This window comes from Anomaloglossus baeobatrachus, chromosome 2, assembly GCF_048569485.1.
Source record: "Anomaloglossus baeobatrachus isolate aAnoBae1 chromosome 2, aAnoBae1.hap1, whole genome shotgun sequence".
Lineage (NCBI taxonomy): Eukaryota > Metazoa > Chordata > Amphibia > Anura > Aromobatidae > Anomaloglossus > Anomaloglossus baeobatrachus.
In genome coordinates this window covers 513,601,223-513,617,013 of record NC_134354.1, presented here as the reverse complement: position 1 = coordinate 513,617,013, position 15,791 = coordinate 513,601,223, and positions in this window count along the sequence as shown.

Genomic DNA, 15,791 nt, shown 5'->3' with positions numbered 1-15,791 from the left:
CTGGGTGCATATTGCTAATTCCTGCCTAACCGTCCCTGCATCTGGTAGCATACTAAAGAGATCTTTAGAAAAAGTGTTTCTAAAGATCTTTCATTGTATGCTAATGAGCTCGGGGACTAGTCGCAAGGGCGTTGCTTCCCTTGCTAGTCAGTCCCATTAGCATGTTAGTATGCCCCTGTGGGTGTGCTAACATGCTAATCACTGTGCAGTGTCACAGGATGATCTCACTCACCTTTCTGCTGCCATTGTCACCTGACCCCGGAGTTTCGGTCATGCGCACTATGAAGTTGGGTGTACGCGTCCTGGCTTCAAACTGAAGTAATGTGCATGACTGGAAGTCCGGGATCATGCGCACTGAGCCGAAATCCAGCGTTGGGCGGATATGGCAGCAGAGAGGTAAGTGAGATCTTCTCTGATACTGAGCATTCATTAGCATGTTAGTACGCCCACAGAGGCATATTAACATGCTAATGGCGCTAACTAGCAAGGGAATCAACACCCTTGGGACTAGTCCCCGAGCTCATTAGCATACGATTAAAGATCTTTAGAAACACTTTTTCTAAAGATCCCTTTATATATGCTACCAGATGCCGGGACTGTTAGGCAGGGATTAGCAATATGCACCCAGAACTGCTCATGGTTCTGGGTGCATATTGGACCTGACAGGTTCCCTTTAACAAAATGCTGTAGCACAAAGGCCAAAACTGGCTGTGATACCAAGAGGTTAAAATGCATACAACATAACATATCATGTATACAATGTGTGCAGTACAACGCAAACATCTTGACTTTTGGATATGGGATGGACTCCAACTCCACTTAAATAACAACCAAAATTACACTAAACCTATACACTGGAATAAATACACAAAACACATTATTTTGGTTGTCAAAATTGCCACAGATATATTTAAATCATAGGATTAAAACAATCGCAGCAGCACCAGGCCAGACAGCCATAAAGGGGGCTGCACGCACTGGCTTGTTATTCAAGCAGAGCCAGTAAACTTTTAGGGCACCAATGCCCCTATTATCCTCACTCCTGTGCCTAACCACCGTGTCCGCCCCTGATTGACTCTATCATTACGATATCCTTCAGGCTGGCCACCAAAGGCGAGCCTGTTCACCACCATGAGGTTTTACACCCTCTATTAGTTAAAATTAGTCCACATCAACCTGTCTGCAACTTTCACCTGACTCCTACCACGTCACCAAAGAGGCCATTTGACACCTTAAATGGACTCGACTGCTTCAACCATGCCTAATAAAGCCATCAACTAGTTCTATAAGCTATGGAAACACTGTGATTATAAGTAATCTTTCATCTTTAGCCAAAATTCCAGAGCAACAAAGGATTTATTTAATAATGGAACTCTACCAAATTGTGACTGATGGTATAGTAACTAAAGCGAAAGGACAGTCACTAAAAATCCTCTAATGGGAAATTTGGAAAATACCCGTAATAAATGTACACTGGCGGACATACCACCAATGCGGCCGGTGCAGTGGCACAGGGGCCCAGAGGTGAAGGGCGGCCCATGCAGGGTGGTTAGTAATGAGGGCAATCTGGCCAGTTGTTCGGAGCTTGAGTCTCTGGGGCCCATAGCCAGATTGCCCTCGTCTTTCATAAGCAGTTCATCGGGCCAGGAGTGATCCTGCTGCACACTGTAGGCAGTAGTGATGGGTAGTTCGTGAGTGAGTAGTTCAAAATGAACTACTCCTCAGAGTGAACTAGTTCATCTAGTTCACCATCCTGACAGAGATTAGTTCATTATGAACTAAACAGCGAGTGGGAGGAGACAGAGAGTGATCCTCATACAACTCCAGGAGGCTCCCTGCTCTCATACTTGAAGGTAGTAAAACACTAGCACACATCAAATACAAATATAATAGTAATAATAATATTAATAAAAACTGAAATTGCACAGTAGACAGACACAGCTCATATGTGTGTATGAGAGACTTTGTGTGTGTGGTTCATGCCCCTCACCTGTCTGTGTGATAGGATCACCCTCCTGTAGAGGATCACCCTCCTGTAGCCTAGATCAGTCTTGCTAAAATCTTTACCACTGGCTCCTGTTCTGTTCTCAAAATGGTGGCTGCTGAACTGCTTCTCAGCTCCCTCATACACATTCATTATGGGTCAGTACTCTACACTCTACACAGGGGGCGCTGCTGGGCTCAGTGAGATGCATCAGACTGAACTAGGCTGTCCTGATTCATTCTCAGTAGAACATTTAGTTCAGCAGCTCATATAGTTCATTTAGGTCACATGATGCATTTCCTATCAGCTCCTCACAGGATAGGGTGGAGAGAAATACTGAACTAAATGAACTAAATGAGCTAATCTTTTGAACTAATCTTTTCAGTGAACTAGTTCATGGTGAACTAATCACCAAAATGAACTAGATTTCCCATCACTAGTAGGCAGCGAAGCTGCAGGAATCCATTCTCTAAGGCTAGAATATAGGTGCTCCTGGTAGGTGATGATGTCATGGGAAGGGGCGGAGCTTCCTCCTCCAGAGCAGAGTGGATCCCATCATTCAAGTCCTCACTGTTGTGTTGTAGTGCTGGAGATGATGGTAGCTGTGGAGAGGTCGCTTAAAGGACTGAGAGGCTGCACCAAGGAGCGATGGGCTCAGGATGAGTAATGTGAGGTGTTTGCTTTTTTGTTGGCACTGGATGTTCCAACATAGGTGCTGCATATGCGGGCATTGTATGGGGATGATGCTGCATATTTTGGCATTGTACGGGGATGATGCTGCACATTAGGGCATTGTACAGGGTTGATACTGCATATTTGGGCATTGTACGGGGTTTATGCTGCATATTGGGTCATTGTATGGGGATGTTTCTGCACATTGGGGCATTGTATTTGGTTGGTGCTGCACATTTGGGCATTGTACAGGGTTGCTGCTGCATATTGGGGCATTGTACGAAGTTTATGCTGCATATTGGGTCATTGTATGAGGATGTTGCTGCACATTGGGTCATTGTATGTGGTTGGTGCTGCATATTTGGGCATTGTACGGGGTTGGTGCTGCATATTGGGGCATTCTACAGGGATGATGCTGTATATTGGGGCATTGTACGGGGCTGGTGCTGCATATTCGGGCATGACATGGGGATGATGGTTCATATTGGGGTATTGTACAGGGTTGGTGCTGCATATTGGGGCATTGTAGAGGGATTATGCTGCATATTGAGGCATTGTACGAGGTTGGTGTTGCATATTGGGGCATGATATGGGGATGATGCTGCATATTGGGGCATTGTACAGGGTTGGTGCTGCATATTGGTGCATTGTACAGGAAAGGTGCTGCAAAATGGAAAATTGTACGGGGATAATGCTGCATATTGGGGTATTATACAGGGAAAGGGGTGATTTTACACACGTGGGTCTGGATGGGAAAAGGGGTGATCTTGTTTGTGTGGGGCTTCATACTGGGAGGCTATGAATGAAAGGGGGTGAAGTTACCCACTTGGGGAAGGAGGGGGTGATGTTAGTTGGTGGGGGGCTTCATGCTGGAGGGGCTGCATGCTTGGTGTCTGAGTAGGGAAGGATAAGGTTTACTTGTGTGTGGCAGCAAGCTAGTTGGCTGCATTTGGAAGGGGGTGATGTTGCGTGCTGGGGGCCTGTGTGGTGAAGGGAATGATGTTACATGCAGGGGACTGCATAGGGAAGGGGGTTATGTTATATGCGGGGGGCCTGAATGAGGAAGGGTTACGGTTACATGTGTGGAGCTGCATGAGGAAGTGGGTAATGTTACATATGTGGGGAAGGGGGTGATGTTACGTATGTAGGGAAGTCTTCCCCACTGCACAACTCATTATATAGTCGTCAGTATCCTCCCCACCTCACAATTTTTTTTTCAAATTCTTTTATTTATAAATGTAATCCTTTAACAGTACACGTAACAGTTCTTAAGATCAAATGGACCTTCGTAAGATACATTCAACACACCAAAAAATAGGACATAAGGCACACTTTACATTTTTACATTGTGACAGAAAATGTCCCCGCAAATGCCCCCTTTCAGGTGTATAGACATTCAAGGTTCCATCTAGCGTTTTCAAAGAATAAATTCACATTTAACAGGTAACATACGTAACTCACCAAGAATAGTAAGAAGCGAAAGAGGAAAAGACCAGAAAGAAAGCAAGAGAAATAAAACAGAGAATAGAAAAGAGTGAGAAACTGGGGAAAAGGAGGAGGGTGGTGGGGGGGGAGGGCTGGGAGGTGGAGGGGCCAGGTGGGGGTAAGAAGGGGTGGGGGGGGCTGGGAGGTGAAGGGGCCAGGTGAGGGTAAGAAGGGGTGGTGGGGGGGCTGGGAGGTGGAGGGGCCAGGTGAGGGTAACAAGGGGTGGGGGGGTCTGGGGATCCGCTTATGTACTACCTTCTGTGGTTCCCTCAGCCGCCTCAACACTGCCCACCAGAGCACCATAGTCCTCCGAGTGCTGGAAGTCCATCCACTCCCTCCACGTGGCCCAAAATTTCTCATATGAGTTGTGTAATGATGAAGTTAGATCCTCCATATACATGAGGTCATTGACCTTATTGATCCATTGAACCAGCGAGGGGGGTGCCGTGCTCCTCCATCTCTCTGGGATGCACACTCTCGCCGCCATGATGAGGAATTTCCTCAGAGATTTTTTGTATATTTTTTCAGAAGTCCCGCAGTGATGTAACAGGGCGGCAGCAGGTCCCAATTCCTCCTCTCCACCCGTCACCCGTGAAATGATATCAGACACTCCCCTCCAGAAGGGCCGGATCGCCTCACATTCCCAGAACACGTGTAGAATGTTGCCCTCTGCTGTGCCACACCGCCAGCACATGGGATCAACCGTTGGGAACATCGCATGTAACCTCGAAGGTACTCTGTACCATCTGGTTAGCAGCTTGTAGCTAGCCTCTTGAAACCTGGAGCTGATGGAGGATGTGTGCGCCAATCTGAAGACCCTTTCCCACTGTGTTGGTGTCAGCTGGATTCCCAGATCCCGTTCCCACTGTGAAGCAAAAGGGGGGATTTGTTGGTCCGGGGGCGAAGATAAGAGCGAATATACTGCCGAAAGAGAATGCCGTATCGTGCCTGGTCCCATACATATTTGTTCAAACTGTGTCTTGGGTCGCTGAAAGAGGGATCTGGCTGGAAGGCTACTGAAAAAGTGTGCCAGTTGCAAGCATCTCCAATGACCAAGTGAGCTGGGATCCTGTTTAGCTGCCAATCCCTCTACCGACGGCCAGGTGTCCCGGTTTCCAAAGTCCTCTACCCGATCCACCCCGCCCCGAACCCAAGACTGAAAAACTGGATCCGCTCTGCCTGGCTCAAAGGCAGGATGGCTCAGGATTGGCATCAAGCTCGATTGCCTGGGTAACATTTCTGATTGCACCTTCCCCGTATTACAGTATTTCACAGTTGACCCGATAGTTGGATGTGTTTTCAAGCTTGCAGGGACCTCCGAGAGCACCCATGGCAATTTGTTGAGGGGAATTGGGGAAAAGGACTGTTCAATTTGTATCCAAGCCTTTTGAGACCCGTTCCTGCACCAATCAATCATTCTAGTTAGATGACCTGCTAAATGATACCTTCTCATGTCTGGCAGCCCAATCCCCCCGCTACACTTGGTCCTGTGCAAAATAGCTCTTTTTATTCGTACCGATTTACCTGCCCAAATGAAGGAGGACTGAATGTGTGAAGCCCCACCAGTGATGTGTCGGTGCATTACCTTCAGCGACTCCACGCAGCTGGATCTGGTCACAGGTAGGAGATCTTCTTCTTGTCGTGACGCCACTCTCAGTATTGCGGCCAGTAGGGACCGCCACTGCAGGTTGAGGGTCGCCTGGGGCTGATGGTATGTGCAGTTAGTTGGAATAGCCCCCTGAGAGTGAGGCAAGCCCCAGGGCCCGATGTAGGTGCGTAGTACCACAAGGCGCAGAATAACTCCACACAGGCAGAATGTCTTTCAGGGTTTTTACTCACTTCAGGTGGCAGGGTGAGTAACCCGGGCGTAGCTGGGATGAACCAGGCGGGAACCAGGTGTCCTTCAGGCTGACTTGTGAGGGTGACTACTAACTCGCCTTCCTTAGCCCTTGGTGGTTTGGGGTGACCCCGACTTTGAGTCCCTATGGGGGTCACCCAGGGAAGTTGCTGAAGCCTCACTCCCCTTCGTTTGCCGTGTGCTCGTTGCCTGGGCCAGATCACTCCAGCTTCTTGCCTCCTGTGAGCTATGGGCCCTAACTGTGGCTACGTGGCTGCGGCTTTTGTGGTGTTGTGGCGTGGGCTTTGAGAGCCCCACACCGGCAGGTTTAGCAAAAGAAAGCTGGATCTATCTCCGCTTCGGGATCTGCCGCCCGTTTGGGCCTGGTGCTCTCTAGCAGTCTCCTTACTTCCCACTCCGTTGCTCTCTCTCTAGCTGAAGATGGATTTCGGGTAGCACTCCTAGTTGACCGTTCTCCCCCGTCAGTAGCCACTGCGCGGGCGCTGTTAGACAGCAACAGCCCCACAGGTCTGCTCCTCACTGAGCCCTATGGAGTTCTGCTCTAACTGACTCACTGCCCCTCCTCTCCTGTTCTTGCCTACGCCACCTAGCAACCAGATTCTCTTACCACACCCCTTGAGAGGAGATGGAGGCTTTTGGCCCCCTCCACTATTCCAGTGAAGGTCAAGGCTTTTCCCCCTCCTGGGATCCCCAGGGGTCCTCTCATGGGTACATGTGTGAGACCTGATCACTATGCGCCTGTGTACCACACCCCTGTCAGCCTTCTGGATTACCTGTATTGTACTGTCCCCAGCATGGGTGCAGTACTCAGTGGTGCCTGACCAGGTCAGGGGCGCCACATTCCCCCTTAGTTATCACCAGCACGTCCTCGGGCTGCAAGACAACATTTTAAAATGCATAAAACATTAAAACATGTAAAACATTTTAAAAGCACCAGGTACCATACATCACCACCCTCCACCCACAAGTCCGTTAACCCACCCAAAACCCTTTCACGTTGGCCGCGGCTTCAGCCACTTCTGGCAGGATGTAGAGGCGGCTTACTTGGGCTGGTGGTTTCAGGGTATACCTGGCCTGGTGGATCCGCGCCTTCAGCCTCTTCTGGCAGGATGCAGAGGCGGCCTCCACAGTTGGTGCTGACCAGGTACCCTCTTTGTGGTGGAGAGCCAGGCCCCATAAACAGGCATGCTCTCTGGTCGCAGGCGAGCCAAGGCCCTATATACGGACGGGCTCCTCCTGGTTGCAGACGAGCCAAGCCCCTAAACAGGCTGACTCTGGTGGTGGTGGTGCCCTCTGGTGTAACTATTTACACTGCGAGAGTTTGTGGCTATAGCCAGTTCATAGCCTTAAGGTTTATTTCTCACAATAGTTTATGTGGGCACATTCTTGAACTTTAAAACGTTGCAAAACAAACTTTTTCAAAACTTTAACTGATAACTTCTTTCTTTACTTTACTCCTCCATACCAGGTGCTACAATGAATCCATATCCACTTCTCAAATTGAAATCCTCCACTACTCCTCTGCAAAGGGGTCCTCTGACCTGGGCTTTGGCTCTTCTCAGGAACCTTTTCTCCTGTAGGTCTCTGGCTGTGACTTCTCTCTGCTCTGGAGACTGTGGTGCAGGGGACAGCGTTGTTCTGTTGCGACGCCTGGTCTTGCGGGCTGGGTTCTGCTGGGCTGTTACCTCAATGCCTGCAGGGCCCCAGGTGAGGTTTCTGGGCTGGTCTTCATCAGCAGACGGTGTCAAGTCCTCCTCATCCCAACGGGAATAGGGTAACATCTCCGGCTCTGAGTATTGCTCCACTGCCGGTGGCTCCGGAGTCAGCTCCTCAGCTTCCTGGCCTCCTCTCCCCCTTAGTTCTTCTTGGCACTCCTTTGGTGGCAGTGCTGGGGATGGGCTTTCTTCAGCAGGCCCAGGCGGGGGACTCTTTGGCGTGGTTGCTGCAGGGGTTGCCGGAACCCTCTTGGGGGTGTGCGGAGGGAGCAGATACCGATCCACCATCTCTTGTGGGAACTGGGCCTCTAGGTCAGCCTTCAGCTTCCAGTATTCGGGGTCCTCTCCTATCAGGGACTTCCTAGCAGGGACCTCTTTGGACTGGGGAGCGGTGTCTGCTCTGGCCTTGCAGGCCGGGGTAAATGGTGATGCAATCTCTTTGCGGGCCGCGCCCTGTATGGCGGCGGCCTGGTCTTGGCGGGCCGCGCCCGGCATGGCGGCGGCCTGGTCTTGGCGGGCCGCGCCCGGCATGGCGGCGGCCTGGTCTTGGCGGGCCGCGCCCTGTTTGGCGGCGGCCTGGATCGGCGTCGCAGCTGTGATGGGATCTGTGCAGGCTGGGCTGGGCGTCGCTGCAGGGACCGGGTCTTGGTGGGCCGAGCAGGGCATCGCTGCGGCGGCCGGGGCTTGGCGGGCCGCGCCTGGCGTGGCTGCGGCCTGGTTCAGCGTCGCCGCGCCGGGCGCCTCTTCAGGGACCGCGAGCGTGGCAGTAAGGGTCGGGGCATCCGGGCCGAGCAGGGCATCGCTGCGGCGGCCGGGGCTTGGCGGGCCGAGCAGGGCATCGCTGCAGCGGCCGGGGCTTGGCGGGCCGAGCAGGGCATCGCTGCGGCGGCCTGGGCTTGGCGGGCCGCACCTGGCGTGGCTGCGGCCTGGCTCAGCGTCGCCGCGCCGGGCGCCTCTTCAGGGACCGCGAGCGTGGCAGCAGGGGTCGGGGCATCCGGGCCGGCAGGGGTAATACTGGACTCACCCATCGGTGGCAGCATCGGGGTCTGAGTCGTCGCCGTCCGGTCTGGCACTCGTCGTGCGGTTCCCCTCTCATAGGCCTGAACCGCGGCAGCCATCTCCAGAAGTTCCATGCGTTCTTCTCGGATCTGCTCCACGACCCGGGTCTCCAGTCGGTCGCAGAACTGGGCCAGCTCCCGATACCACCAGGCAGCGGAGCCCGGTTCTGGGTTTCTGCGGTCAGACGCCATTTCTTCTGCGCCCTCTTCTGCACGACTCTCCAGCTGTGGACTCGCCGTTGCCTCTAATAGCAAGCTGTTCAGTTTCCGCTCTGCCTCTTTCAGCAGCTCCTCTCCCAGCAGCAGGCTTCTGGCTCCCTTTCTGTCCCGACGTCTCTGGACGCTTCCACTCTCATAGCTGGCAAGGTCAGAACCCTGCAGGGGATCTCTGGGTAGCCACACCTCTTCATGGGCGGTAACTTCTCCCAGCGCGGGCTGCTGTTGTTTTTCAGCGCGCTTTTCATGGTGGCAATATGGCGGCGCTTCCAATTTTCCAAGCGGACCGCCCAGGCACATGGTCACCTGTCTGAACAGGTCTAGTCCTTATCCTGTTCGTGACGCCAGATGTGAAGCCCCACCAGTGATGTGTCGGTGCATTACCTTCAGGGACTCCACGCAGCTGGATCTGGTCACAGGTAGGAGATCTTCTTCTTGTCGTGACGCCACTCTCAGTATTGCGGCCAGTAGGGACCGCCACTGCAGGTTGAGGGTCGCCTGGGGCTGATGGTATGTGCAGTTAGTTGGAATAGCCCCCTGAGAGTGAGGCAAGCCCCAGGGCCCGATGTAGGTGCGTAGTACCACAAGGCGCAGAATAACTCCACACAGGCAGAATGTCTTTCAGGGTTTTTACTCACTTCAGGTGGCAGGGTGAGTAACCCGGGCGTAGCTGGGATGAACCAGGCGGGAACCAGGTGTCCTTCAGGCTGACTTGTGAGGGTGACTACTAACTCGCCTTCCTTAGCCCTTGGTGGTTTGGGGTGACCCCGACTTTGAGTCCCTATGGGGGTCACCCAGGGAAGTTGCTGAAGCCTCACTCCCCTTCGTTTGCCGTGTGCTCGTTGCCTGGGCCAGATCACTCCAGCTTCTTGCCTCCTGTGAGCTATGGGCCCTAACTGTGGCTACGTGGCTGCGGCTTTTGTGGTGTTGTGGCGTGGGCTTTGAGAGCCCCACACCGGCAGGTTTAGCAAAAGAAAGCTGGATCTATCTCCGCTTCGGGATCTGCCGCCCGTTTGGGCCTGGTGCTCTCTAGCAGTCTCCTTACTTCCCACTCCGTTGCTCTCTCTCTAGCTGAAGATGGATTTCGGGTAGCACTCCTAGTTGACCGTTCTCCCCCGTCAGTAGCCACTGCGCGGGCGCTGTTAGACAGCAACAGCCCCACAGGTCTGCTCCTCACTGAGCCCTATGGAGTTCTGCTCTAACTGACTCACTGCCCCTCCTCTCCTGTTCTTGCCTACGCCACCTAGCAACCAGATTCTCTTACCACACCCCTTGAGAGGAGATGGAGGCTTTTGGCCCCCTCCACTATTCCAGTGAAGGTCAAGGCTTTTCCCCCTCCTGGGATCCCCAGGGGTCCTCTCATGGGTACATGTGTGAGACCTGATCACTATGCGCCTGTGTACCACACCCCTGTCAGCCTTCTGGATTACCTGTATTGTACTGTCCCCAGCATGGGTGCAGTACTCAGTGGTGCCTGACCAGGTCAGGGGCGCCACAAATGGACTCCAGAGATTTGAAAAATCCTGAGGGTATTTTGATTGGGAGCGCCTGCAGTAGATATAGAATTCTAGGTAAAATATTCATTTTGTAAATCTGGCTTCTGCCAAACCAAGAGAATAATGATTTCCCCCATCTGTCACAGTCTCGCCTAATGGAAGACAGCAGAGACGGGAAATTCTGAGAGTAGAGCAGACCGAGATCCCCAGTCAGCCGTATCCCCAGGTAATTTAGAGATTGGGATGCCCATCGGAAATTAAACGATCCCTTCAACTCTTCCACCTCTTTGGATGAGAGATTTATGTTAAGGGACTCAGATTTCGTGAAATTTATCTTGAAATTTGATAAACTGGAGTATCTCCGGAATTCCCTCATTAAGTTGGGCAGGGAGATCTTGGGGGCTGAAACGAAAAACAGGAGATCGTCCGCATATGCAGCTACTTTGTGCGTAACATGGCCCACCCCAATACCCGCAATATCTGAGTTGGCTCGTACGTGTCTGAGGAAGGGTTCTAGCGTCAAGATGAAGATTAAGGGAGACAGCGGACATCCCTGACGGGTGCCATTAGATATTTTAAATGGGTCCGACAGAATCCCATTCACTCGGACTCTCGCCGAGGGTACCGAGTATAAAGACATGATCCAACCCATCATTCCACTTCCGAACCCCAGACACCCGAGCGTGGCTTCCATAAAGGTCCAATCCACTCTATCAAAAGCCTTTTCGGCATCAGTTGACAGCAGGATAGAGGGTAGACCCCCACTTTTAGCTTTATATATCAAATTAATGGCCTTAACTGTGTTATCACGTGCCTCACGACCCGCCATAAACCCTGCCTGATCTGGGTGGATTATTTGAGAGATCAGAGGTGCCAGCCTGCTTGCAAGGATTTTAGCAAATAATTTTGTATCCACATTCAACAGGGATATCGGGCGATAGCTAGCACATTGTGTTGGGTCTTTCCCCATCTTAGGTATTACCGTGATGTGTGCTCTCAATGAATCTGCATTGGGAGTTGAGCCCTCTGAAGCCCTAGAATTAAAGGCTGACAGGAGGTGTGGGGATATAATCTCCTTAAGTTTTTTGTAGTATACGAGGGGGAGTCCATCAGGCCCAGGTGCCTTTCCCGATTTGGATGACCCTATTGCGTCCACCAGCTCTTGATTTGAAATTGGAGTTTCCAATGCGGCTATCTCGGAGTCTGTCAACCGCGGCATTTTTGCTTCTCTGATGTACTCTGAAATTTTACTTTTAATAGATGATTTTGACAAAGTGGGGTCATGTGTCTCTAAATTATATAAGGATGCATAGAATTTTTGGAACGTCTCCGCAATTTCTGCCGAAGAATGTAATATTGATCCCTGAGGGTGTGTAGGGGAAATTTTTGATATAAAGGTTGTCGCCTGTTGTTGTCTGAGTGCTCTCGCTAATGTCTTGCTACACTTGTTCCCGTATTCATAAAAATGTCTACGGCATCTATTGAGGACCCCTTTTGCCTTGCTGTTGAGTAGTTTCCGTAGCTCATCCCGGACTTTGAATAAGGTTCCCCCCACCTCCGCCGAGGGCATCTGCTTATGTTGTGTCTCCAGATCTCTCAGCTGTGTTAGCAGTCTGTTGACCTCTAGTTCCCTTTCCCTCTTTCTTCTTGCCCCTTGCTGTATGAGAACCCCTCGAATAACACATTTGTGGGCCTCCCAGACCGTCGTTGGTGATGTATCCCCACCCGCGTTCAACGTAAAGTATTCAGTCAGGGAGTTCTGTACTGACTGAAGGCTTTCAGGGTCCTCCAGTAGGGAAGTGTTCAGTCTCCATTGCCACTGCTGTGGAAACGGAGACTGTAGCCCCATAGACACAGTGCAAAGTGCATGGTCAGAGAATGTTATGCTATCTATCTGGGCTTTGGAGATCCTTTCGAGGTCTTTATGTTTTACAAAAAAGTAGTCCAATCTGGAGTATACCCCATGTGCATTTGAATAGAAAGAGTAGTCCCTGTCAGACGGGTGTAACAATCTCCATGTGTCCACGAGCTGCTGCTCATGTAATAAGTACCGCAGCCTGCGGAGGGCTGATGTAGGATGTGCAGAGGCCCCCGAGGAGGTGTCCTGAGCTGGGTTTAGAGCGATATTGAAATCCCCCCCCATAATGAGTGTCCCCTCCACGAAATCCTCCATAGTTTCAACAAATCCAGCCAGGGTATCAATTTGCCCCACATTGGGGAGGTATATAGAAGCTAATGTGTAAATATGCGTAGCGATCCTGCCCTTCACCAACAATAGCCGTCCCCTGTCATCACTGCGAGAGTCCATGAATTCCCAAGGGATGGAGCGCGAGACAAGAATACTAGTACCTCGGGACTTCGGATCCGGCGAGAAGCTATGATACGCCTCAGGGAACCAGCGTGATGTCAATTTAAACGGTTTATGTTTGCACAGATGCGTTTCTTGCAAGAAAGCAATTTGGACCCCCATTTTTTTTAACGTATTTGCCAGGATAGACCTCTTACCCGGGCTATGTAAACCTTTCACATTCAATGTCCCACATTTCACCTCAGAGTTCCCTGGTTTATGCATGTTGGGTCAGGAACAGTGTTGAACCCCCTACAAAACACTGACCGGATACGGGAAAGTGGGGTAAGGATCGGGTGGGGGGGGGATCAAGAATCAGGTAGAAAAAAGAACTAGCAGCAGAGAAGAAAGAGCAGAGAGAGAGAAAGAAAAAAAAAAAAAGCGATAAGTATTAGCAGACAGAAAATATGAACAGTAACAGCTGGCCTAAAGGAATGGCCAGTAAGTTTCACACAATAAAACTATGCAGTCTCTGAAGAACTTAGAGACCTGGTGCTCTCCAGCTGGGAGAACCACCCTTGGGGTGCGTGGAAGACCAAGGGCAAAAGCTAAACAAGCTCGAGGCAGAAATGACAATATTATAGTAAACTGAAAACCCACGTCTCACCCCCCCGTTACACGACAGGGCAGTGAGAGGCACATTTCTTAGAAGAACAACACGTTTATCAGACTATCCATCAACATTATCAATTGAAGGGTCCATGTGAGACCCCCTTAGGGGGAGAGAGAGACAAAGAGAGGGGGTGTGAAAGGGAGAGCGAAAGAGATAGAAAAGGGGAAGAAAGGGGAGAAAAAGATAAAGAAGAGAGAGAGTGGAGGAAGAGAGAAAAAGGGGCGAAAGAAAAATGACGGAGCAGAGAGAGAGAGAAGAAAGAGAGAAAGGGACGAGAGAGAAAAGGAGGAGCAAGAAGAGAGGAGAAAGAGAGGGAAGAAAGAGAGAGAAGAGGGAGGAACACAAACTGATAAAAGAGAGCATAGAGGGGAAATAATAATCTCTCCACCTCTCTCCCTGCCACCCAAGAAAAGAGAGACAAATACATTTCAAGTAGCAATTAACCCAATATTTAAGTTCGCGTCCGGCCTATAAGGGGCCATCCTCCCACATCTCCCGCTCCCCCCACCACAAGATAGAAAACCGCAATCAGACCCAAGTCTTCAATCTGGCTCCTCCTGGGAAGATTCTCTGGCCGGCTTGGGATCCCTGGAACTCTTCTGAGGTCTTGCACGGCGGCGTCCACCTTCTCTTCTTCTTTGGGGTAACCCGACGGGTCTGTCCATATGTAGCCAGTTAGGGATCTCTACTGCCGGTGTATCAAGAAATTGGAAGAGACCCTCCACCTCCTCCGGCCGCTTCAGCAGATATTGGTCTCCATTGTGGCGTACTATTAGGTGAAATGGATGTCCCCATCTGTAAGATGCTCCTTTCTCTTTAATTTTTTGTAGAATAGGGAGGAGCTGACGCCTCATATACAGGGTTCTGGCTGATATGTCAGGAAAAAGCTTGATTTCAGACCCTTTGTAAGAGACGGTTCCATGGACCCATGCTTTCCTCAGTATGGCTTCTTTATCCGTGTAGTAATGCAGTCTGCACAGAACATCTCTCGGCTGTGCTGTGTCACCCGGCCCCTGGCGGAACACTCTGTGGACTCTGTCGATCACATAAGTGGAGTCCTCTGCAGCTCCCATCACTTTGTTGAAAATTAAAGTTACAGACTTAGGGAGGGCAGCTGCTGCTATCTCTTCTGGGATGCCTTTTAAACGAATAGTATTTCGCCTCCCCCTGTTTTCTTGATCATCTAACAAGATGGCGACATTTTGCAGGTGTGTACTGGATTTGGATAGAGTTTGCTCCAGTGTGTTAACTCTTTCAAATAGTGTAAACACATCATTCTCCACTGCAGTGGTGCGTGTATCCAGAGCATCAATGTCCCCTTTCACAATGGACAGAGCCCTCTCATGTGCCGCCTCCATTTTAGTAACTAGATTGTCCAGGTCATGTTTGGTGGGGAGAGCAGCCAGCAGCTGCAGGATGCGCTCTGTATCCACAGTGGAGCTTCCTGGGTTAACTCCTTGTGTGAGCTGACCTCCATTTTGGTTCCCCTGACTGTGTGGGGATTGACTGCTTTGGGAGCCTGACAACTCCTGACATGCCTGGGAGGCCCTGCATTCATTACCCCCATGCATATCTCCATCAGTGCCCATACTCCTGCTCTCTTCACCAGCCTGGCTCATCAAGCTCTGCTGTGGGGCCTGAACTCCACCGCCCCCGTCCTTCTGAGTATTCTGTGCAGCAGCCTCACCTCCTGTATACCCCTGCACCACTGGTCTCTGTGACGAAAGCAGAGATCTCGGTCCCAGCTGATCTCTGACGGTACCGCCCTGTACCTGCACGCCATGCATCGCCACCGCCACTTCTGTCCCGCTGCCACCACTGACGGCTGCTGTTGCTGCAGGCCCCTGCCTCATGGATGCAGGTGCCATTACTGGAGCAGGCCTGGAGACCGGAGAGAGCTTCCCCCCTTTGAACAGACGATCCACTGCTGCGCTGCTGCTTCTCAGGGCTGGTGGTCCGGTCTGTGGTGCTGTGCCTCTCTTCCCCGGCATGTTAGAGAGTGCCAGGTGGGTTTTGCTATGTTATTTGCCACCTCAGCTTGCAAGAGCTCCTACAGAGCACGTCTGCCTGCCATCAAGCTCAAGCCACGCCCCCCCACCTCACAATTTATAGTATGGCTCTGGATACCATCCACCCTACGATACAATTCATTATATGGCCCTGATACCATCCTCTCCACAATTCATAAAAATGGCCCTGATACTGTCCTTCCTACCCCATAATTCATTATATCATCCTCAGTGTCCATCCCCCCACACAATACATTATATGGCCCTCACAGTGTTCTCCCCATAAAATTAATTATATTGTCCTGATATGTAAGGTATGATAATGTACATAACAAAAG